At 39.9% G+C, this 24051-nt stretch overlaps 1 long non-coding RNA gene across 3 annotated transcripts in view; it reads right to left on the reverse strand.

Moving 5' to 3' along the window:
* The window catches only part of LOC148147652 (uncharacterized), a 287296-nt gene that overhangs the window by 96076 nt on the left and 167169 nt on the right, over positions 1-24051 (reverse strand). For 2 of the 3 annotated variants that reach the window (XR_015759605.1, XR_015759604.1), the window contains exon 2: positions 8402-8525. The exons of the other annotated variant lie outside the window; for it this stretch is intronic. This is a non-coding gene — a long non-coding RNA (uncharacterized LOC148147652). The remainder of the gene's footprint in view (positions 1-8401; positions 8526-24051) is intronic. 3 annotated transcript variants of the gene reach the window in all.

Genomic DNA, 24051 nt, shown 5'->3' on the forward strand with positions numbered 1-24051 from the left:
GAAAGATTGTTGTGATTTTTCCCCTCCAGCTTTAAATAGTGACTTCAAAAAGAGTTCAGAACCTTACTTTTGCGATTTGTATCCGGTTAAAGTTGCAATTGACTTTATTCATATTCCCAATTCTCCTTTCTTTCTCTGAGAATCTGGATAAAGCAAATTCCCAACATGCAATCAGAGCAGATTACTTGGTGGCTACACTTCACCAAACGTTGGTGGCAGTAATCATCCAACTCCTTCTTCATAAAAAAGTCCCTGCATGCTTCATTGCCCCCATGCTCCTTAATACTTCATCCACCTAAGGCAGCATTACCAGCCTGACCGCAATATCATGTCTGTTCTTGAACCACCTCACATACCAATCCAGCCCTTCAACACATTACTTTAAAACTCAGGGACACCTAAGGCTTTCATTTTTTTGCCGAGTCACTCTATGTGCAGGGATGCACATGCATCTCATGCATCTATGCAGGGTGCATCCTATGGCTTTTAGCTTGATTTCTTAGTGCTCACTCTCTTTGCCCGCCTCTGTCCATTTCACATTATTTTCTTAATGTATACTCACTGATTTACAAGCTGCCAGCCTCTCTATGGGTCACATTGCTTATTTAGTGCTCAGGGTTTTCAGTGCTCAGTTACAATTTGCTGGGTCCTGTGATTTGCAATGCTGTTAAGAGCGGGGAGGAGTTGGGGGGGAGGTTGCAGGCAAGTTCTGAAGGTTTGGAAGTCTGAGCAGTCAAGAACATATCGCTGTGCAGCTCCACACTGCATCAACGTCACACCTACAGCACGCGCCAACAGGTTAGGCAGGAAGGGCACTACATGTGCTACAAGCAAATGACTGTGTCCGAAAGTCAAAGGAGAGCAGTCCTTAGTAAGGTGAAGAGGGACTATGGTCAGTCAGGTGCTATGGACATCGTCAATCAAGGGGCTCAAATGATTTGATCCAGGGGACTGCCACAATCAGTCACGTGCTTGCCCCTACCAGTGTTGCTGGATCTATATTCTTGAAGTCTCGGGTTTCAGTCACAATTAGCCCAGCAGGGCAACTGCAACCAGTCAGCAGATTACAGGTAGATCACTCACCAGAGTACTATGCATTACTAACTCCATTCCACTCAAACTAGATATAAACGCAGATGCACATCCCGTTCTGGAAGATATCAGTCCCAGGCCAATATTTCCTAGAATGAGACAAATGGATTGATTGAGTTAGATGGAAGTAAATGTATGAATAATTAGTAATGATGCAAGAGGCGGAGAGGTGGCGGGGTGTCAGCAGTGAGTGGCTAGGAAGTGTTGAAGGCATGAAGGGTTAGTAGCTTGGAAGAATGGGTTGAGGGCTGTTAAATGGACATGATGCAGACTATAATAGAGCTGCAATCCATGAATCTTGATGTATGTGTAATGGCAGAGTTAAAGTGAGTTGTGATCCTGTGAGTGTGACATAGCAAAGAGAAGCTGGCAACACTTATACTTGTGAAATACAGAAATTGTTGACCTTCTCCTGGCACTGCTGGGCACCTCTTTCAGCTGGGACACAGCAATAATTCAGGCTGCAATTTGGGACCAGATTGATTTGGTCTGGTGGTGTGGTCTCCTGTAGAAGGCCACAAGAAAAAGTACTTCTTTCTTCTCTGTCACCCAATCCATCAAATTCACCAAATCGTTGTCCCTGAAGTAGGAAGGGAGCTTTCCTTTTCTCTACAGTGATTATATTCAAGGATCACAGTGTGAGGCATTTTTTTCTGATGTGCAGCATTTGAAAAGGTGTACAGCTGGGTTTTAAACAAAGCACAAAGGTGTGAATGTCACAAAGTCCAGGCACTGGCAAGCACTTCCACCTCTCTGGACACTAGATTCCCCAAGATGGAGTCTAAATGCAGAACAAATGAGGGGAAGAGCAGACCTGCATGAGCATGTCATGAATCTCATTCGGCAAAGTGTCTTAACTGCAAGTGGGAAAATTCGGCACTTTGTACAGAAATTTATTCCTGATAATTGTGATGCAACACCTGCATTATGGTCATTTTTAAAATAGATATAATGCTTTATTTCTTACTGGGAAGGCCTTCTTCATGATCATTGACAACTCCAATCTGAACTTCACAGATTTAAATTCATGTAAAAATATATAAAAATAGCATCTATCCTAGGGAATAGTTTAAATTAATTCCTTTTACCTTGCCTGGATCTGCATCTCATACAAGTAGTAGATAGTAATGTGAATTGGATTATCAGTGAATAATGCACAATAGTATATGTAATATGCATTACCCCAGATGGCTAAGTACGCTTATTTTATCCCATCTGCTGTCCTTAGAAAACAAGGGGAAACAACAAGTGCTGTTAGGCACATTGAAAGATCACTCACCACAGCACTATGCATTACTAACTCGATTCAACTCAAACTAGGTGGAAGTGCATATACACATCACATTCTGGAAGATAATTATGAAATTTGAAAGTGAATAGGTGTGACACACTAACAAAGCTACTCTGATGGGGTAGGGTATATTAACAGCATAGAAAGGAAAATGTCAGTGATGCAGAATACTTGATATGCATTGTATGGGAGCACAAGCAATGATGGCTTCCACCATTTCTGCAACTTCCCTCCATCTCAAATGATTGTACTTGATCAATCCAATTTCTAAAGAGCTTCTCAATTCACACTTAAAAAAGCAACAACACACATTACATCTTCTCAAACTTAAAGTCCAAGCCTCTCTTCATTCATTGATGCGCTATCCTGACTTAGAATTTTATCGTTATTTCTGTTTTCTTTTTGGATCAAAACTCAGGAATACCTTACCTTCCAGCAGGAGTATCAACAGCAAAGAGATAAAAATATTTAAGATTGAGAGAGGTAGCTTTTTGTTAATTTAAGAGATATAAAGAGTGGCCAGGAAAATGGAGTTGACACAGAAGATCTGACACAATTTATTGAATAGTGAACAAGTTCTACTCTTACTCCTATTTCTTGCTCCTATGTTCACATATTTCCCATGCATGTGGAATCTAGGCAAAACAGTATCGTACGCTATGCCTTCATTCTCATGTTTTGTCTGTATAGGAGCGTGTATGCCCCATTCCTTTGTTGTATGTAATGTTAATGCAATTCAAAATGTCTTATCTTCTCAGGTGAAATGTTTTACGTTTTCTGGATTTCCCCTTTCATCCTTTCAGTTAAATGTAGACCATTTCTCATCTGTGAATAAATATATAGAAAAGAAGATCTGTTGAGCTGGTTCACAGCAAATGTTGCTATTCTGGCATGTCAAATAATGTATATGTTCAGTATATGACTAACTGAGTTTTCAAAGCATAGTCTGTTTGACATTTACTTTTAGCACTGTCTATCATCTTCATGTGTTTGATTACATTAACTTTATTCCTTCTTTTACAGTGTTTGATTGAACAAGATCTTGACCCATACCATTAATAAAAGTTTATGAATTGTTCACGTATCAATATTTAATCAGCACATTAATAGAATGGTTACTGTTTAAGCTTTCACCCTTGCTGGTCATTACCACATCCAGCTGTCCCATAGACCACTCTTTAGAGAATATACAGATGTTCATCTCCTGTTAAGAGATGAATTTAGATTGGTTTGGGTCCTATCTACCTCAATTTCCCTCAAGGCTTCTTCTGACAGCAAAGCCTTCATTTTCATGTCTGTAAACAGCTGTCAAGTCAAACTTAATCTTTTTGACCTGAAAGGTAATGGTATCTTTCAGAAGCAATTTCCTTCCTGGTCCTTCTCCTCTCTATGGTATGAGCTTTACAGAATCTTCAAAACCACAAACATAATTTATCAGACAATTAGCCAAGCTTAATATTTTTGATGGGTTATGTTCCATTCCTATTGCTATATCCACCTTAGGATTTTCTAGAACAGCTTACTTTATTGAGAAGTAGCTCGCCTATTATTAGCACATGAATTGTAGTAATTGAACAAATGAATTTAAGCAGATTAAAGTAAATTGCGGTGGAATGAATGAATTGTGCATGATTGCTAAAATAACAATGCAAATTCTGATATTTGTTCAACCTCGAATGAGAATTCCCCAAACATTTCCTATTGCTTCTTTCAGGTGAATGGAGGTTTTGCTAATATAATGTACCGAAAGTGTGAATCTCCTGATGGACTCAGTAATTTACTCACTGGGTTTTTAAGTCATCCAGGACAGTGTTCTTAGGTAGAATCCCTGGTGACCTGATATCAGCCTATATGACCATGGGAGTGCTTTAAACATTTCTACTTAGAGTGAGGTAATTGTCTATTGTCCTCAGTTCTGATGAGTACCCATAACTGTTGTGAGCAAGGTATGTGGTTAGATATCAGATAAGGACAAGGTCAGATTCATCTGTAACGCTGAGGTTTTCTTTTATATTTTTATTCAACCGTGATTGGGCAAACTATTAACAGTGAATGTCAAAGTTCATAGATGAAAAATATTAATTTGGGTTGAGATTGAGACGATTACAGAAACAGGGAGGTCAGGAAGATTTTTAAAAATACACTCAAAAATTTCCATCTTGGTCTCTGTTTGTGCAAATGAGGAAGTGACTGCTAAGTTTCTATTGGATTTCACAGAGAGAAATTTAATTACTGTATTAAGAATTGTTAGGAAATTCAGTATTTTTTTTAAAGTCTATCATAGTGACTTGGCTAACACAATAGCAATTAGGTTGGTGAACTAATTTGGCAGTCCCTTTTAAACAGATTTAACTTGTTTTTACTCCTCTAACCTTTTGATACTAGAAGATCATATTAATTCAAACTGAATGTGATCTCTCATTGCCCACTCAGCTCTGCTTTTAGCTAGTCCGTATGGCCTATGGTATCAAATTACCAAGCCAGTACATCCATGTGTTAGAGTGTTTCTTGAGCTAGAAACAGCCAGAATGAAATGAGACTGTTTATGCTAACTGTTACAAATATGCAGAGATAATGCCAATCAGAATTTGAAATGTATTGGCTTGTAACCAACTTTAAATGGTTCAGTAACGTCATTACCTCAGACTAGCATTGAAGTAAATGACTGCTCTGTTTGCAGTTTTACTGTTAATCCATTCTGTTCACCACAAATGGGAAGTGAGAACAGCAATGTAAACAAGGCCAAATTCTAAGAAATAGGTCATGGACAAAATATTACTCTGTTACAGATTATTTTTCCTTCAAAAGACGATTACTCTCGATGGACTGCTGTGACTGTACTACATTTGTTTTTCCAGTTCATTCCTACAGAATTTGTGAAAAATTGAGTTTTTTTTCATGGTTTCTGTTTCCTCTCACCTTCCTCTTTTTAAAAATGCTGTTAAGCTTCCTTTTCTGGAAATGCTGTTGATTACTGTTCAGTGCAGAATATTGGCTCAGATTTTGGGGTAGTGATGACAGTGAAACTGTCAACGCTTGCTGTCATTGCTCCTCTGAAACCAACATCAACTTCTGGACTTTGCAAAAAAACATAGAATGATAAAAATATCCAAAAAGTGTGATTAGTTTTTATAGGTGTTTTAAAAAAAATGTTATGTGCTGCTGGCATCTGTAGAGACTGAAACTGACTCCGTCACTAGACTCAAAATCCAGAGATCCAGATAATGTCCTGGGGACAGAGGTTCAAATCCTACCATGACAAATAGTGGAATCTGAATTCAATAAAAAACTGAAATGACAAGTCCAAGATGACTGTGAAATCAGTTGTTAAAATCCATCTGGTTTATAAGTGTCTTTTTGGGTAGCAAAGATGATGTCTTTACCTGTTTTGGCCTTACCATGTGACTCCAGACCTGCAACAATGTGGTGACTACTAACTGCCTTGTGAAGTAGCTTAGCAAGTCATTCAGTCACTAAATCAATTAGTAACATGTCTCAAAAAAATGAATAAAACTTGACAGACCAACTGGTGTCAAAACTAGATACTGGAAATGCCAATGGTAAACTCAGCTCTGTGGACCTACAAAGTCTTCTTAGTAAGGAAGGGGACAAAAATTGGGACAGTTGTCTCATAGGCTAGTCAAGTAACAGTCTGTCACACTTACAGAATCACATCATACACATAATGTTCCAACCCTGAAAATATTCTGGAAATAGTTTTGAAGACTTGTGCTCTAGAGCTTACCATGCCCCTAGCTAAGCTATAACACTGGCATCCAACTGACATAGTGAAAAACTGTCCAGATATATCCTTCACACAAAAAACAGAATGAAGCCAGCCTGGCCAATCATTGTCCCATTCCTGATGAAGGGCTCCTGCCCAAAACATCAATTTTCCTGCTCCTCGGATCCTGCCTGAACTGCTGTGCATTTCCAACACCACTCTAATCTTGACTCTAATCTCCAGCATCTGCAGTCCTCACCTTTGCCAGTGTCCCATCAGTCTACTCTTGATCATCAGGCCTAACCTGTTTAGTGATTCTTCATAAGTCAACCCTACATCCCAGAAATCAGTCTAGAGAATCCCTTTTGAACTACCTTCAATGCCGCAATAATTTGAGGGGGGTTAGTTAATTGGATGGCTAGTTTGCAGTATAGAGTGACTGAACAACATAGTGGGTTCAATTCCTGTTCTGCTTGAGGTCAATATGAAAGTCCCATCTTCTCAACCTTGCACTTCACCTGAGGCATGGTGACCAACTAAGGGGACATTCATTTAAAGATGAGATGGAACGGAATTCCTTCTCACAGTGGGATAATTCTCTACTCAAGACAGCTGTGAAGACTGGATCACTGGAAATATTTAAGGAGAAATATCAGAGAGTTGAGAGCTATAAGAAGCTGGCATGAAAGAAGAATTGATGCTTGGGACAGATAAACCGTGATCTTATTGAATGGCTAGTCTTGCCTTTATTTCTTATGTTCTTCTGAAGTTCATTGTACTGGGTCACTAAAGGAAGTGCCATTGTTATAGGGAGCAATTCTACTTAGAAAAGTAGAACCTCAGAGAGAATAGGATGGGCCGGCCAGCTCTGGAACAGGAGTTCAAACAGGTCTCATCATCTCTGGCCTGTATATGGATAAATGTCTGGTTAATAAGGGCAGGAGAAGTCATGGTTTCTGTGGTTAAATTAGGCATGTTAATTGCAATACATAGGGCCACGTGGGGAGGCTGAAAGGGGTCAGCAATACACAAGGGATCATGAAGTATGGGGGAACATCTTGTGTCACAGGCAGAGCCTACAACTTACACTTAAGAATAAGCAGCAAATCCTTGTCCTGTTGGTCCAAATATCAAGTGTGTAATAACTACACAAAATTGATGACACTGTATGCAAAGTGAAAGAAGTATGTTAACTTGTTTTTTTTTAACCTGTGGGGACAGAATCTTTGAACTGGAAGCCCTGCGAGCACAAATTGCAGAATTCACTCCACTACTGATTAAGTCATGCCACCCATCTGGCTTCAATTGCATTTCAGCAGCATAACATTAATGGTCTAAGAATGGTTTTCGTCTCAAAAATCTTGCCATGTCAAGGGGGTCATAGTCATAGAGATGTACAGCATGGAAATAGACACTTCAGTCCAACTCATCCATGCCAACCAGATATCTCAGATTAATCTCTTCCTATTTGCCTGCTCGTATCCCTCCAAACCCTTCCTATTCATATACCCATCCAGATGCCTTTTAAATGCTGTAATTGTACCAGCCTCCACAACTTCCTCTGGCAGCTCATTCCATACACGTACTACCCTCTACATAAAAAAGTTGCCCATTAGGTCCCTTTTAAACATTTCCCCTCTCACCCTAAACCTATGCCCTCTAGTTGTGTACTCTACCAACCCCAGGGAAAAGACCTTGTCTATTTACTCTATCCATGCACCTCATGATTTTATAAATCTCAACAAGGTCACGCCTCAGCTTTGACGCTCCAGGGAAAACAGCCCCAGTCTGTTCAGCCTCTCCCTATAGCTCAAATCCTCCAACCCTGGCAACATTCTTGCAAATCTTTCTTGAACCCTTTCAAGTTTCACAACATCCTTCCTGTAGTGAAGCAACAGTCAAAACAAGTGCCTCTTAGGAATTTTAATGCTCATTTGAAAATGCAAATGGTACTCACTTTAAAATCTCATTATTTCAATGATGATAATGGCTTGGATTTTCACTTCTGAGGTATGTTATCAGGAGCTGGAAAATTTCTAGGTTAGCAGTTTCAGGGAAGACGTGCTAGTTGAGGTCATATGCGTTTGTCCAAAGAGCTGAGGGTATTCCACCCACTGTCCCTGGCTCAACCTCAGAGGTGGCAACAGGTGATGTTTAAGAGACTTGCTTATTCCCAGTTGTTTCTTAAACATTAAGCTCTCTGATTAACTGACAGCTCTTGGACTACCACTGAAGAAATAATTCTCCATCCCTTAATCTGATGGGCAGCAATAGAAGATATAATGGAATCTGACCTGATTGACACTGCTGGCACTTCATGGTGTTGACCACCTCCACCTGGATGTGGCACATGGTATGGGTGTTTGGGATTGTTCACGACCACCAATCCTCCACGGTCTAAATGCATCCAAGGTTTGCCTAATTATCAGTGACAGAGGATATAGTACTGATGAGTCTTTGCAGAAGAAGGCACTTGTCTTAGTTCACAAGATGGTTTATTGCATGATAACAATAAATACAATTTATGTTACTAGTCAGGTATAATCACTAAGGACTCAGGAACAAAAACAGAAATTGGTGGGAATACTCAGCAGGTCTGGAAGAATCTTTGGAGAGAAAGCAGGATGAACATTTCAGGTCCAGTGAGTCTTCTTCAGAACATTAACTCTGGTTTCTCGTCACAGATGTTGCCAAACCTGCTGAGTTGTCCCAGCAATTTCTGTTTTAATTTCGACTTCCAGAATCCACAGTTCTTTCTTTTATTTTGGTTAAGGACTCTCAGGAGCATACTGAATATATCTGCTCCTCGTTGAAGGCTAGCATAGAACTCGCTGTCTCTAACCAAACCTTTTTTTTATTTGTTCATGTGATATGAGCATCACTGGCTAGGCCAGGTTTTATTGCTGAAACCTAATTGCCCAGAAGGCTGTTCAGAGTTAACCACATTGTTGTGGGTCTGGAGTCACATGTAGACCAGACCAAGAAAGGATGGCAGATTTCTTTCCCTAAAGGATATTAGTTAACTAGATATTTTTTTTATATGACAACTGACAGCAGTTACATGCTCACCATAGCTTTTGACTTAAAAGTTTTTAAATTGAATTCAAATTTCACCAATTGCCATGGATGGTTTTGATCCAATGTTCTCCGAGCATTCTCCTCTGCATCCAGACCAGTGACGCCATTTTCATTGGGTTGTATCTAATGTGTCATTCTTTTTTATTAACGAAGGATTCCTCCCCATCGTTGTTGACTGGCGCTAAGCCATGTCTGGCCCACTTCCAGTCGTTTCACGCTTTCCCCTACTTCCCAGTCTGTCAGTAGGTTTCCTCTTTTCCTCATTTTCCACTACCAGACTTTCCGTTCAAAGGACTATCTTCCTTCATTTCCATTATCTCCAACAGGATACCACCAACAAACACATTTCCCTTCCACTGTCAGCATTTTGCAGAGATTGTTCCATCTGGGACATTCTCTTCACAACACCGAGAACAAGTGGAACCTCAGAATGTGGTGACACTTGGTCTATGTACAGCTTGATGTTGTACACATTATCCAGAGTTTTGTACATGGTGTCCCTGCATGGTCCATCTTAAACCTCCAGCTGAAGTGTAATTTGGTTCAGGTGACTGCAACAGTGCAGTACTGGGGAATGGGCCAGAACTGCACATGAACAACCACAGAGACAGTACCTCATACCTAATGATCAGGATTTTACCCGGAATGGAGAGGGAGCAATGCTCCTTAAAGCCCAGTTCCTGCCTCATCTTGGTGATATGCTTCTCCTAAGTCTTTGTGCATGGCACTTATCCTCCAAACCATATTCCCAGCACCTTCAAATAATCTGTCCTAATGGTGAAAGCGATAAAGGATCAGTGAGCCCAGTTCCCAAAGAACATGGCCTCACTCTTGCCTTGATTTACACTCACTCCTGAGGCCACTTCAAACTGGTCACAGATGCTCATGAGTCTGCAGACTGAGAGTGAATGCAAGCAGAAAACACTGACATCATCCATGTTCACGGAGGCTTTGACCTGCTGGCCTCCGCTGCCTGGAATAGTCACCCCTCTCAGGCTTGCATCCTTCCTGATGGACACAGCAAAAGCCTCTATATAACACACAAACAAGGCAGGAGAGAGTGGGGCAAACCTGCCTGACTCCGGATCTGATATGGAAGCTTTCTGATTCCCACCCGTTGATTGAGACCGCACTAACAATGCTGGTGTAGAGTGGTCAGACTCAATTGCGGATTCCTTCCCCAAAGCCATTTTGGACACATGTCCCATGTGTAGGTGTGTGATATCATGTCAAAGGCCTTCTAATGGTCCAGGTGGATGAGGCTGGCATCCACTCTCTGTCCTGCACTTGGCAATGATATCCTTGAAGAGTACGGAGCTGTCAGAGGTCATTCTGCCTACTCCAGCACAGGTTTAGTGAGAGTGGATCACTGATCCCAAAGCAGACCTGACCCAGTTGGTGATGACCTGAGATAGGACATTGTAATCTGCATTCAGTAATGATATTGGTCACCAATTTCTAATTTCCTCCCTCTCCCCATTCCATAGTTGAGGGTGATGGTACCTTTCCTCATGGATTCACAAATGGTACCTGCCAAGAGCATATTGTCCGCCACCTCCAGCAGGTCCCGGTCAATTAGGTCCCATAGAGTTGAATCCAATTTCACTGGTCAGCTGTCATTTCCGGGATGTTTGTTTTCTTCTAAGTCAAAAATCACACAACACTAGGTTAGAGTCCAACAGGTTTATTTGGAAGTACAAGCTTCCAATTAAACCTGTTGGTCTATAATCTGGTGTTGTGTGATTTTTAACTTTGTCCAACACCAGCACTTTCATATCATATTTTTTTCGAATGAGTTGAGGGCGTCAGTCAGCTCATCCAGAGACAATGACTGGTCCAGCCTCTCCTGCGGGTTGTCATCTAAGACCTCCGTGATAGAAAACAGGAGGCACTGGGAGGCCATGCTGTCTGTGGACTTCATGTCATACAATCTGACATGAAAGGATTTGCTGATCTTCAGACTGTCAGACTGAGATGACATTATTGAGTCATCTTCTACCTTCAGGCTGCTGAACACAGAGCTCTCCTTGTACACCTTCTGCAAGAAGAAATGTGAGTATGTCTCATCCTGTTCCACGGTGTGGACACTGGGCGTGAAGATTATCTTGCAGACCACTGAGGCAAAGAGCGAGGCTTTCTGGCTTTTCACCTCCTGGTGATCTTCTGTGATATCAGCACCCATCGTCTGCAGTAGGAGCATGTTCTGCATGCTTTTCTGAAGTTTGGACAGTTTTCCCTGACTCTCTCTCACCTTCTGAACACCTTTAAGGATAAAGAACAGCTTGATGTTCCCTTGACTATTTCCCACCAGTCCAATGCACATTCAAAGTGGGGCTTCACGGATTTCCAACCTGTGTAGTCCTTTTTGAGCTCTTCAATGTTTTCTGTGGTGAACAGTTTCATATTCAGCTTCCACGTTCCCTTTCTGGCCTGCTACTTGTCCTGTGGATGACAGCTGGCCAGCAGGAGGCAGTAATCAGAAGAACATTGGCTTGACGTTGGTGGATCTGACCGAGATTGTGTGGGACACAAATAGGAAACCTATCCTTGTGCGGAAAAATCTGTATTTACACTGTGCTCCGCCTCCAGGAGTGCTGAAGACAATATGCAGCTTGATAACCATTACCGCTTCCATCGGGAATCCAGACATGGCCTCCTGTGTGCTGTCAGCTCCTCTGGATTTTCCCTCTCCATCTATGATGTAGTTGAAGTCTCCGACCAGGATGACCAGCCTGGATATCACCAGCAGCAGTGAGAGCTGCTGTAGGATGACCAGCCGCCCACTCTTTACAGCGGGGGCAGCTGCATGAATCAGTCTCAGAGGATGTCTTTAGAGTATGACCTCTGTCCTCCATTCTGATTGCAATCCCTCTCCCTTCCTCCTACATGGGCCAGGTTTTGTTAGTGTCTTACTGGCTTTGTTCTCAGGAAAACAGGCACACTTTCTCATCTTCACACTGATCATTTACACCTATTTTACATCTCCAACTCTCCTTTACCCCTATTATCACTCTCCTTATCTATTTCTCCCACTCATTCCTCCTTCTCCTTCTCTATCAACAGCATGGAAAAAAGCCATGTTCAAGTTCCTTATAGATCTACAAGCCATAAACATTCTGAGGTAGGGTCACTGAACCCGAAATGTTAACTCTGATTTCTCTCCATAGATCCTTTCAGAGCTGCTGAGTTTTTCCAGCAATTTCTGTTTTTGAGATTTGAAACATTAACTCTGTTTCTCTCTCCACTGATACAGCCAAACCTAGTGAATTTCTTGACGGTTTTCTGTTTTTGTTTCAGATTTCCATTTTGTTTTTATTCCCAGAGCAGTAGTCTGGTAACTCTGGATTATTAGATCAGTACATGCTCAATATGTCCCATGGTGTGTGACATTGTCAGAACTCTTCCAGAACCATTACTTCAAATAACAGATACCTCATTCATGAAGAAACTTGCACCTCATGGGACTCAAATCATGTTTATTACTGAGGGTCCTGATAGTGTGGGAGGTCAGAATAAACAGATTTGCATTATTATAGGGCATGAAAATCACTTTTTTTGCCCCACAATATTGAGCTCTGGGATTTCACTTTTTCAGTGGTAAAAATCTGAATGGGCTCCATGGAATATTCTTCTCTAACTTATTGTTTACAAAAAAAAGTTCCATTAGAGATGAACTATTTTGATTTGGATAAGAAAGCATAATTTGCAGATTAAATCATTTAATTGAAGACTGCATATCAACACATTCCAAATCCATTCTGAATCGTTGTTGGTTTATTTTCCAAGTTTAATTCTTAAATCAGTAAGGAAGCCATTTTTCTTTGTGTGCTGATTTTTTTTTGGTCCAGGGTACAGAAAGATTAAACACAAAGGAAGGGAGTGCTTGTATTTATTCTTAACGTAAAAGGTTACAGCAGTTTTTGCTTGCAACTGCTATTTGATTGAAAATAAATGCTGGCTCATATCCTTAAAAAGCAGCCATCAAATGATTCATTGTTTTGTAATCCTGCATCATATACACTTGATGTAACTCATATATACTTTCACAAGCTGAAGTCAGCTGTGTTGAAAATATAAACAATGCCAATGGTTTTCCATGAAAGTAATGTAGAGCATATACATTAAATATATTGATGTAAATATAGAATTGGCCAAGTATTAAGAATGATACATGAAATTTTAACATTATACATCAACTTTGGAAAGACTTAGGGGAAAGCCAGGTCAATTGTAAATGTTATTAAGGCTGTGTAATATGATTTTCTTCAAAATGACAGATGATAAGTTGTTACCTAGAAGTTAGATGACTATCCATTTTGTCTGGTAGTGCACATACACAGATGTAAACCATTCTTACATTTTGACTATGAAATTTAGGGCAAAAAAATACATTTTGTTGCCCTTCAGCAATACACAAACTTTGGGTAGTCAGATTAATAATCAAAGGAATTTCACAAATTTATGTTTAAAGGACATAATGTAATATTGATATTTTTAAACTTTGCTTTTATTAAACAATTGGAAAGGATGTTTGTTATTATGCTTGGCTATCCTCTTCACATAAATCATACATTCATCACAAATATAAGTCGTGCAACTTGCTTGGCAGCATAAGTATTTACAATATATATTTTGAATAAAAACTGTACTGGAAAACATTCTGTGCTGTTTATTTTTGCTATGTATTCTTTATTCCTATAATTCAATGAGTTTCTTTAGGTAACAGAAAATTTTAATGCAATAAACAATAATAGTATTCAACAAGATATAGATGCTTTTAAGGTCACCTTCTTAGAAGTACAGTGGTGACCCCGGAATCTGAACGCCCTATTGTTTGAACAAATTGGAATCTGAACAATTATTTCGAGAAAATGTTGCCCTAAAATCCGAACACATTTTCAGAATCCGAACCCCAGGTACAGTTCACGTCGCACATTGTTTGTTCAGTTTGTCCCGGGAAGTAGTCATGAAAGCATCTCTTGTGTGTCCATCACTAGTTTACCTCGTGTTTTCACCTTGATTTGTGCTGTTTTTTTTAATTATCACCCTCGTGCATTCACCATGGCACCCAAGAAAAGCAGTGAAGCAAGTCAGTGCATTCATCATTAGCACTCCTCACTAAGGTAAATGAAGTTATTTTCAGGTTAGTACATTTATTTCTTGCTTTTATTATTATTACTTGATATTTAGGTCATTTACTCATCTTATTTTACTTTAACCATGTGTATTTGCAGTTAAAAGTGTCATGAAAATGGTTTTTTTGGGTCCAGAAACGGATTAATTCACTTTCCATTATTTCTTATGGGAAAATTGTTCGGAATCCGAACTTTTCGCAATCCGAACAGCCTCCTGGAACGACTTAAAGTCGGATGCCAAGGCACCACAGTATTTTATTGATTGAAATCCGAATTTTACTAGATTTAGCAATACTTTAGTTGCAAATTCAGAAAACAAATCAAAAGGCTTAACAATATTTGACATTATACTCAAATGCATTCCATCCCATTGATTGGGGTGAGGTTTTTCAATTAATTGTAACATAATGCTGAATTTATTTTGCTGAATGCGAACTCATGATTCAGAGAAATGAATGTGGTCGGCATTGAGAGTTAGATTTATAATAGAAACTGATTTTATTACAATTCAAATTATATTTAGGATTGTCAGACATGTTGCAATGATAGGTATGTATTCAAAAGCTGTTTCTAATTTAAAAAAATACAAAATCATAATATAGCAAGTTTCTGTCTGTCCTGCAATGTCACCATAAATCTATGTATGATGTAAAGCTTTTACCTGGTTTTCTGTGATCTTCAGAGTTCGATTAATGCCTATGCAATTTGTAATGTTAAAAGCTAGCTTGCATTACAAATCAGTAGTACTGCCAAGTCTGATGGTTACTGCATACGTTTGTCAGTTAATTTTGAACTACTCCTTTTTCAAACACTTCTCAAAATCTAAGTGAAGAAAAGAATTGGAATATTTGCTACCAAGACACAAATTCCTGTTTGCTCAGAATAATCACTTGCTTCTGAAATAGCAGCTGTATGGCACTCTGCTAGAGTTTTTTTTTCAAAATTGTTATATCTGGATTGTTTAAATAATGTGTCCTTGAAATAGTTTCTTCTTTAAAAGGGCATACTATTGGAGCAATTCAGAAATGGTGATGCTGAATAGAGTATAAGAAATAATCTACTCCAGTCTTCGGCAATGGCAAGTGATCATACTTGCTGTTGATAACATCGAGGGTTTTACTGATGATGTGTTTACATCGTGGAATTTATACGAAATACAGACTAACCCCATCATGCATCACATAACTAATGTATAAACATTGAAATATTTTCAAGGTTTTGACGCAAACTATTGATACAAATCATTCAAACCAGAAAAAGATGTGGCTGAACATTTAGATTGAATTTGCATCTCCACAATATTATAACTAAGACAGCACAGCATGATTCAGTTTGGCTTTGAGAATCTAAGATTGCACCAAGGCCACATAACCACATTTTTAGGAAAACATTTTGACTGAATTTATTGTTGTTTCCATTCTGAAAGCAGAGCATTACCCGAACTTAGCTGGCTGTGGTTTGAGTACAAGACATTAGTATAATTACTTTTACTGCTCCCATCATAGGGACACAGTTCCCTATATCTGGTTGCTGATGTCATCTGAATATCCAACTATTATATGATCCACTAATCAACGAGAACAAATTGTCTTCATATGACACCCCATTCGGCTTTAGTAAAATTTAGATGTCAGGTCTGAGCAGGGAACCAGAAGGCTAATGGAGGTACCTGGAATAACAGTTGAAGAGACACAGTCCAATGAGCAATTGCAGTTGGGGAGAACTGAAATCATAGTATCCCTCAGTGTAGAAAGAGGCCATTCAGCCCATTGAGTCTACACCAACCATCAAAGAACATTCCACCTAGACCTCGGCCTCCACCCCATCCCCATAACCCCACAATTACCATTGTTAATCCACCAAACCTGCACACTGTGGGACAATTTATCATGGCCAATCCATTGAACTTGCACATCTTTGGACACTGGGAGGAAACCGGGGCACCCAACAGAAATCCACACAGACACAGGGAGAACGTGCAAACTCCATACAGTCACCCAAGGCTGGAATTGTACCCAGATCCCTGGAACTGTGAGGCAGCAGTGCTAACCACAAGTCATCATGTCACCCCACATGGTGGAAAGTGTGTGGGTAAAGTGACAGTAGGCTAGAAATGAAAGAGTGGCCATATATGAGCAGGAGTACAGGGATGAAGGTGAGTTCTTTTATGATTGTACATGTGGATGAGATGTATTATTTTTGACTGGTTCCTTACTCCCACAAAGACTGCAGGTTATTCATTGAACTTCTTCATCAGACATTGCCTCCAGTTTTGTAGACGTCAATGTGTTTGAACAAGCTACTGAAGCTCTGCTGCTAGGCAAGAGTTTGGTCACCTTTGTCATTTCAGATAGTGGGAGAGGGGCATCAAGAGACATTATTCTTCATTGATTGATTAAGGGCCTTTCAAAGATACCCAATTATAGAAATTGAGCTTTAATTTTCTGTGAGCAGTGTTAATTCATCAGCACCTTGGTGATGAATCAGTAGATTGGGGCCACAGATGGTGTGAAGGGTCTTTGACGATGTTGGCAGCCTATTTTGCAGCAGCGAGCCATGTAAATGGAGTCCATGGATGGAAGGTTGGCTTCTGTAATGGTCTGAGCTGTGCACACCACCTTCTGTAGTTTCTGATGGTCCTGGGCACAGCAGTTGTCATACCAAGCCGTTATGCACCCGGACAGTATGTTTTCCATGGTACATCTGTAGAAGTCAGTGTGGGTCCTTATGGACACGCCAATTTCCTGACCACCTGAGGAAGAAGACGTATCATTTGCCTTCTCAACCATCGCATCTATGTGGGAAGTTGAGGACAGGCTGTCGGTTATCGTCACTCCGAGGAACTTGATGCTCTCAACCCTCTCAACCTCAGTTCCATTGATGTGGATGGGGGCATGTTCTCCTCCTGTTTTTCTGAAGTCAATGATCAGTTCTTTAGTTTTGCTGACGTTGAAAGAGAGATTGTTCTCATTGCACCACCTCACCAAGCCCTCCATCTCCCTTCTGTATTTTGACTCATCATTGTTAGATATCCGTCCTACTATGGTGGTGTTGTCAGCAAACTTGTAGATAGTGTCCACTTGGAATTTGGCAACACAGTCGTGAGCATTCAGGGAGTACAGTAGGGGTCTGAGGACACATCCTTGGGGGACTCCATTGTTGAGTGTTATTGCGGAGGAGGTGCAGTTACTTATCTTTATTGATTGCAGTCTGTGGGTCAGAAAGCTGAGGATCCAATTGCAGAGGATGGAGCCAAGACCAAGGTCAAAGAGCTGGAGATCAGTCTGGAGGGGATAATAGTTTTGAAGATGGAACTGTAGTCAATGAGGATTCTGACATGTGTCCGTGTTGTTCAGATGTTCCAGGGATGAGTGTAGGTCTATGGAAATGGCGTCCTCTACAGACCTATTACATTGGTGGGTCAGGCAGCATTCGAGGAGCAGGAAAATCGACATTTCGGGCAAAAACCCTTCATCAGGAATAGGTTCTGATTCCTCATTCCTGATGAAGGGCTTTTTGCCCAAAACATCAACTTTCTTGCTCCTAAGAGCTGCCTGACCTGCTGTGCTTTTCCAGCACCACTCTAAACTTGACTCTAATCTCCAATATCTGCAGTACCCACTTCTGACATTGGTGGACAAACTACAGAGGATCGAGGCAGGCTGGGAGGCTAAAGTTGATATGGACCAGCCTCTTAAAGCACTTTTTTGTTATTGAGTTCAGAGTCACTGGGTGGTACTCATTAAGGCACATTGTATGTACTTTCTTAGTTATGGGATGTTTTGCCAATCAAGCAGGCTGCTTAGTTCTGGATGGTGTCAAGCTTCTTTAGTGTTGTTGGAGCTGCAACCATCTATGCAAGTGGGGAGTATTCCATCCCACTCCTGACTTGTGCTTTGTAGATGACGGACAGGCTTTGGGGAGTCAGGAGCTGAGTTACTTGCCGCAGTATTCCAAGCCTCTGACCTGGTCAATGGTAACCCCAAGGATGTTGATAGTGGGGGATTCAGTTATGGTAACACCACTGAATGTCAAAAAAAAAAGTCAATAGCAAGCCAATTTCAAAGGAAGCACAAGAAGAAGAAATTCCAAATTAGTATCTCACCCAAAACTCACTCATTTGTGGTATCTTTATCTGCATATTTACTGCAGAACCTTACAGGTTAAAATCAGCATTGCAATTGCTGATTGATTCTCCAGAAGTCTACCAAACACCTCAGATAATCAACATTGCAAACTTTGTTTCAGAGGACAAACAAGAAGTCAGGTTGAAGGAATCTGCCCATGGACCTCAGCAGTCTGTGATAGCAGGAAAAATTAGAGGGAACATAGCCCACTAGTCACCCCTGTGTTGGAGGCAACAGGCTTCTCTTGCTCTGAATGCTAGAATCTAGCAAACAAGCCAGTCAAAAGGAAACAGAATAACAAAAGGACTTTTTAACTCTGAGTTCTGTTAACCCACAACAACCAAAAGGAAACATAATAAATGAGTTCAACTAAGCTGCAAAAACCAAGAATCATAAAATCTTGATTGTTCAACTATCAAGAGTTAACTGTCTATTCTTCACGAATGACTGAGAGAGACTGATCCATATGTCGTTTCTTTTGGATTCATGTCTTACTCTTACTCTTAATGTGTGGTATGTTTTTGTATGATTTTGTGTTTAGTAACTAATACACTTTCTCTCTTGTTAAGTGAAATAAGGCAGTTAAATTGGCTCCTTTAAAATATAAACTAATTTGGCCTGGGAGAAAGACATTCACAAAGAAGAGATGCTTTTTTAATTAAATTTGTGATCAACTGAGGAGTCAGGTGAATAAAGAAAGAGTGCCAGTTCAATCCCTCCATAACAACTTGTGGTATCTTATTCAGGACCATTGTAATTTAGGAAGTTTTGCCTGGGCTTAGGTCATAACACCCACATGAGATTAACTGATTAAAGTTTGGGACCTCCTTGCTTTTAATGGTTACACAAGTCAATTGCTAATCAAGCTGAGCTCTTCAAAAATTAGGCTAGCTTTTCTTATTAGTCTGTGGATTATTTACTAGTATTTCTGTGACACCCACTTGGGATTTGATATGTCATTATTTTTATGATGCATACATAGTGATATGTGCCTGTAGCCATGATTTATTTAGTGTGAATGAATATCAGAAATATCAAATCCCAATATTATCCTTGAGGCTTGTTCCACAGCCCTTCCTAATAAAACTATGAATAAAGATGTATAACGTCAAAAGCTGCCCTACTTTCACAACAGGCCTCATAATTCATTTGTTTTTTTTTGTCTCTTCCAAACCTTTTAACAAAATCAACAGGATTATTTCAGATAAGTACAGGAACATTAAAATGAAATACATCTTCCATGCAAATAGTTTTCCTTCAGTTCCACAAATGAAATAGCATTTCTAAATGAAACAGAGTGTGCACATAAGTGTGTAATTTAAGTGTGCACCAAAATAAATGCAGCTCCCTGTTTCATTTTCATAATGTAACTCAGAACATTGTGATATAATATCCTAGTGCAAAACTCAGGAACTTTCCATAGACTGACAGTATACAAGAGTATAGTATTTAGAAAGGAGCCGAGGATAAAAAGAGAGATCAATTTTGTGGAACAATGTTTTGCCCAGCAGCCATTTTGTACATCAGATAGGGCAGCAGGAAAAAATCAGCTTGATCTGGGGCAATGCAGATCTGCTGAAAGAAAGGGAGGAAATCTTGACATTCTCGTACAAAAGTGCATTTATAAATTGCATAAATACTTGCAGCTGCTTGTTGCTTGTTAATACATGAAGCATTTACAGCTGCAGTGGGAACAGGTGCTGGATTACTTGCTTTCAGACCATTCATTGCTAGTTACCCTGCAAATTGCATACTTATGTGCACACTCTGTGTTTCGTTTAGAAATAGCATTTGATTTGTGGAACTAAAGGAAAACTATTTGCATGGAAGATGTGTTTCATTTTAATGTTCCTTACTTATCTGAAATAATAATCAAATGAATATCCACTATTTAGTCCCTGGTACAATTATCCCGCAATCCAGACTTTCTGCAGCACTCTTGATTCTCAGTGAGAAATCTATGGATTCAAGCTTATTCCAGTAACTTCAGCAAGTTTATTATACAAGATGTGGGTACATAGAAATATGGAAAATATACTAACATGGATTGAGGATTGGAAAATGGAAACAGACATTTGAGAAACTATTTAGAAAAATGCAATTGAATATGGTACATTAGCTACCTTGCTGTAGTCATGTAATGTTTATCTCTGCTCTATGTGCTTTCATTTTAGTTTGCAACTGCCATTAGACACAGTACCTGACACATGGTCAAAGCATCCAACTGCGATTGGGTGAATTTTCTCAGCTGTAACAGCGTCATGTACTGCAGTGTCTGCAACTTAATTGGTGGATGCGTCAGGATGACAGTGAATTAACTGCACCATGAGGCTCTAGGAATGAAAAGAGTTATGGGAAACAATTTTTTTCCCAGTCAGTAGCAAATCTATGACATAGCTATAGAATTTACATTTTTTTAAAAACTGAGCAATTAAGTGTTGCAAATGTGCTACAAGTTGTATTGCAGCCTGAACATTTCCGACGAGTAGCAGACCCAAACAGAAGAGATTTTCAAGACTTTGAAGACATACTTTATGTGCTCAATTAATGTTACTTATGACTGGTATGTGGTCAACATTGTCACTCAAAGATGGAGAGTATTGATCATCAGCTCCATGTCACCATCTAGCTGAATTAATAAGTTTGGATAACTTAAAAAAAAGATCTCATCAGAGACAGGATATTCTTTGACATATGAGATCCTACTATTAGAGGACATCTGTTAAGAGGGGAGAAACATATTCTCAAGAAGGGGTTAGAACTGCTGCCTCACAGCACCAGGGTCCCAGGTTCGATTCCAGCCTTGGGCAACTGTCTGTGTGGAGCTTGCACATTCTCCCCGTCTCTGCGTGGGTTTCCTCCGGATGCTCCGGTTTCCTCCCACAGTCCAAAAATGTGCAGGTAAGATGAATTGGCCATGCTAAATTGCCCGTAGTGTTAGGTGCATCAAAGGGAATTGGGTCTGGGTGGGTTACTCTTCGGAGGGTCGCTGTGGACTGGTTGGACCAAAGGGCCTGTTTCACACTGTAGGGAATCTAATCTAAAGAAATCTATTGACATCCTGTGAGATTGTCAATCTTTGGTTAGAGAATAGAAACAGGATTAAAAAAAACAAGGCTTTACAAAATGCTGAGAGACCTTACAAGCTGAACAAGAATAACCTGTTGAAAAACAAAGAAATATTTGCAGAAGGAATTACAGAAAGACAAAAGCCAGAGGATGTAAGTATTGTGGAGGGTAATAAAAAAAAGCATTCCAGAATATGATAACTGCTGCCCTAGCTGAAAGAAACTGAATCACTTTCCGTTAAAGTCTTTATCTTCCAAAGAAAGCAAGCTATAAAGGTAGCTGCTGGAGAGATGTCCGCCAATGATTCTGACAAATCACTCCAAGTCATACAACAGGTTATCATCATAAAGTTAAAAGATAATTATTTTATGACTATTAGAATGATGACTACAGAAGGAGAGCATTAAGAGAATATGAAATTTCAGATGGACATTGGGGCTGTGTGCAACATCACGAGCTTTGCAGTTTGGCTCAAGATGATGACCCAAAAATGCTGCCTTCAAAAGTAAGGTTGAGGCTATATGATGCAATTATATTCATCCCAATAGGACAAATGATGTTAGGAGCCCAATACAATGAGAAAAATGAAGATCTAGAGTTCCAGAGTAAATGTTAAGCAAAATTCATTCATCCCAGGTCAAGTAAGTCTAAAGCTTGAATGAGCAATCCCAAATGTGCCAGAAGAGATTATTGTGTTGCTGGTCTTGAATGTCTTCCTAGAGAACATCATTGTAAGATAGATGAGCGTGTGAGACCAACTCAAAATTTGTTGAGGAGAGCTCCAGCTGTCTGTCTAAATACAGCCTGAAATAATTCTTTCAGGAGCTCGCAACTAATGGCGAGCAAGTGAAAGCAGAAGAGTTAACAATCACCACAGAGCAGCACAAGAAAAAGTGTGATAAGAAAGAAGAAAGAAAATGAAGATGCCTGAAGTCAGGTATGCACTGTCAGTGAAATGAATTTGCCCAGATCTTGACAAGGCGAAAGCCACAGCAGAGATTCAGTTACCATCAGGTATGAGTCAGTGCAATGATTTGTTGATTCATGGGTCATCTAGTAATATTGGTTAATTTGTCATCAGAGTGTGAACATCTCTGCGAGCACGTAGGTAACAATGTGCAGTGTTATGAATACACAGGACAAGAGGCATGTTTCACTTGACTAAAAAAAAGCAGCAGCAACAATTCAATACTTAAAAAGTAAAATTTGTGCATGCTTTGAAAGTCATTAAGCCAGCAGTGACATTGAATCTGAAATATAAGCATCTTGTTCTGCTTAAGATCTCACTCTGGGAAGGACACTTATTTAGAGAAAGAACCTCACCTCAGAAATGAACAGGTACCAAATTTACAACAATAACCCACATGCATGCCATTAAAGGATTTGTACACTCAAGAGTTAATGGGTAAAATAGGGGTGGCAAGGTGGCTCAGTGGTTAGTGCTACTGCCTAACAGCATCAGCGACCTGGGTTCAGTTCCAGCCTCAGGTGATTGTCTGTGTGGAGTTTGCACATTGTTCCTGTGTCTATGTGGGTTTCCTCTGGTTTCTTTCCCCAATCCAAAAAGTGCAGATTAGGTTAATTACCCATAGTGTTCAGGGATGTCTAGGTTAGGTACATTAGTCAGGGGTAAATGTAGGGGAGTGGGTTACTCTTCAAGGGTTGGTGTGGACTTGTTGGACCAAATGGCCTGTTTCCACACTGTAGGGATTCTATGGGATATGCAGAAAATGGTAAAATTGGATAAGCTAGAATTTTCATAGTCTTGCTCATGAATGAGAAGTTTTTCTTTGTTGACTATGTATATAGGGTAACCTGGGTGACCTGTAGCTGCAGATAGCAGTGCACACTTTCTTTTTGTTTTTTATGAAAAGGGGAATGCTCATAGAAGTGCAATTGTACATATTGTGCTGGCTGGCTTGCCATAATCATGTGACCTCAAACACTGTTGTAAACTCTTTCACTTTAATTTGTGACTTGCCACGACTTGAAACTGGATGAAATGGTCATTTCCAGGATGGAAGAATAAAAACAGTAGACTGTGAGAAGCAGCAGCACTTGAGTGTCAACTATTCATAATCTATGAGGGGACTGAGTGTAAAATATCTGCATTTGCTGGCAATAAAAACCACCACAAGAAGTTAAATAGTGAGGAATCATAGGCAGACTGCAAAAGGATACAAATGGTTGAAGTGCTAATGTTGAGCAAGATAAGGCAGAGCAATGGTTTTAAAGATGACAGATGAGTAAACATTGGAATTCAAAAAGATTTAGATGTTCTTGTAAATGAAGTACAGAATATTAACAGTGGGTACTGCAAAAATTAGGAAAACATATGATGTTAGCCATTAAAAGAGGTATAGTATGGAAATCCTGCTGTAATTGCATACATCACTGTTGAGGCCACTTGGAGTGCTGCATAAAGTCTGGCCTTCTTACATAAGGAAGAGATAATCATAATTATCTTGGGGCTGGGGGGTTGGTGTTGGCCAGGAGGTGGTGGACTGGAAAGGGGTGAGGGGCAGAGAGGGGCAT

This window comes from Chiloscyllium plagiosum, unplaced genomic scaffold (genome assembly GCF_037043375.1).
Source record: "Chiloscyllium plagiosum isolate Xiang-an unplaced genomic scaffold, Cpla_swu_hap1 HiC_scaffold_15, whole genome shotgun sequence".
NCBI lineage: Eukaryota > Metazoa > Chordata > Chondrichthyes > Orectolobiformes > Hemiscylliidae > Chiloscyllium > Chiloscyllium plagiosum.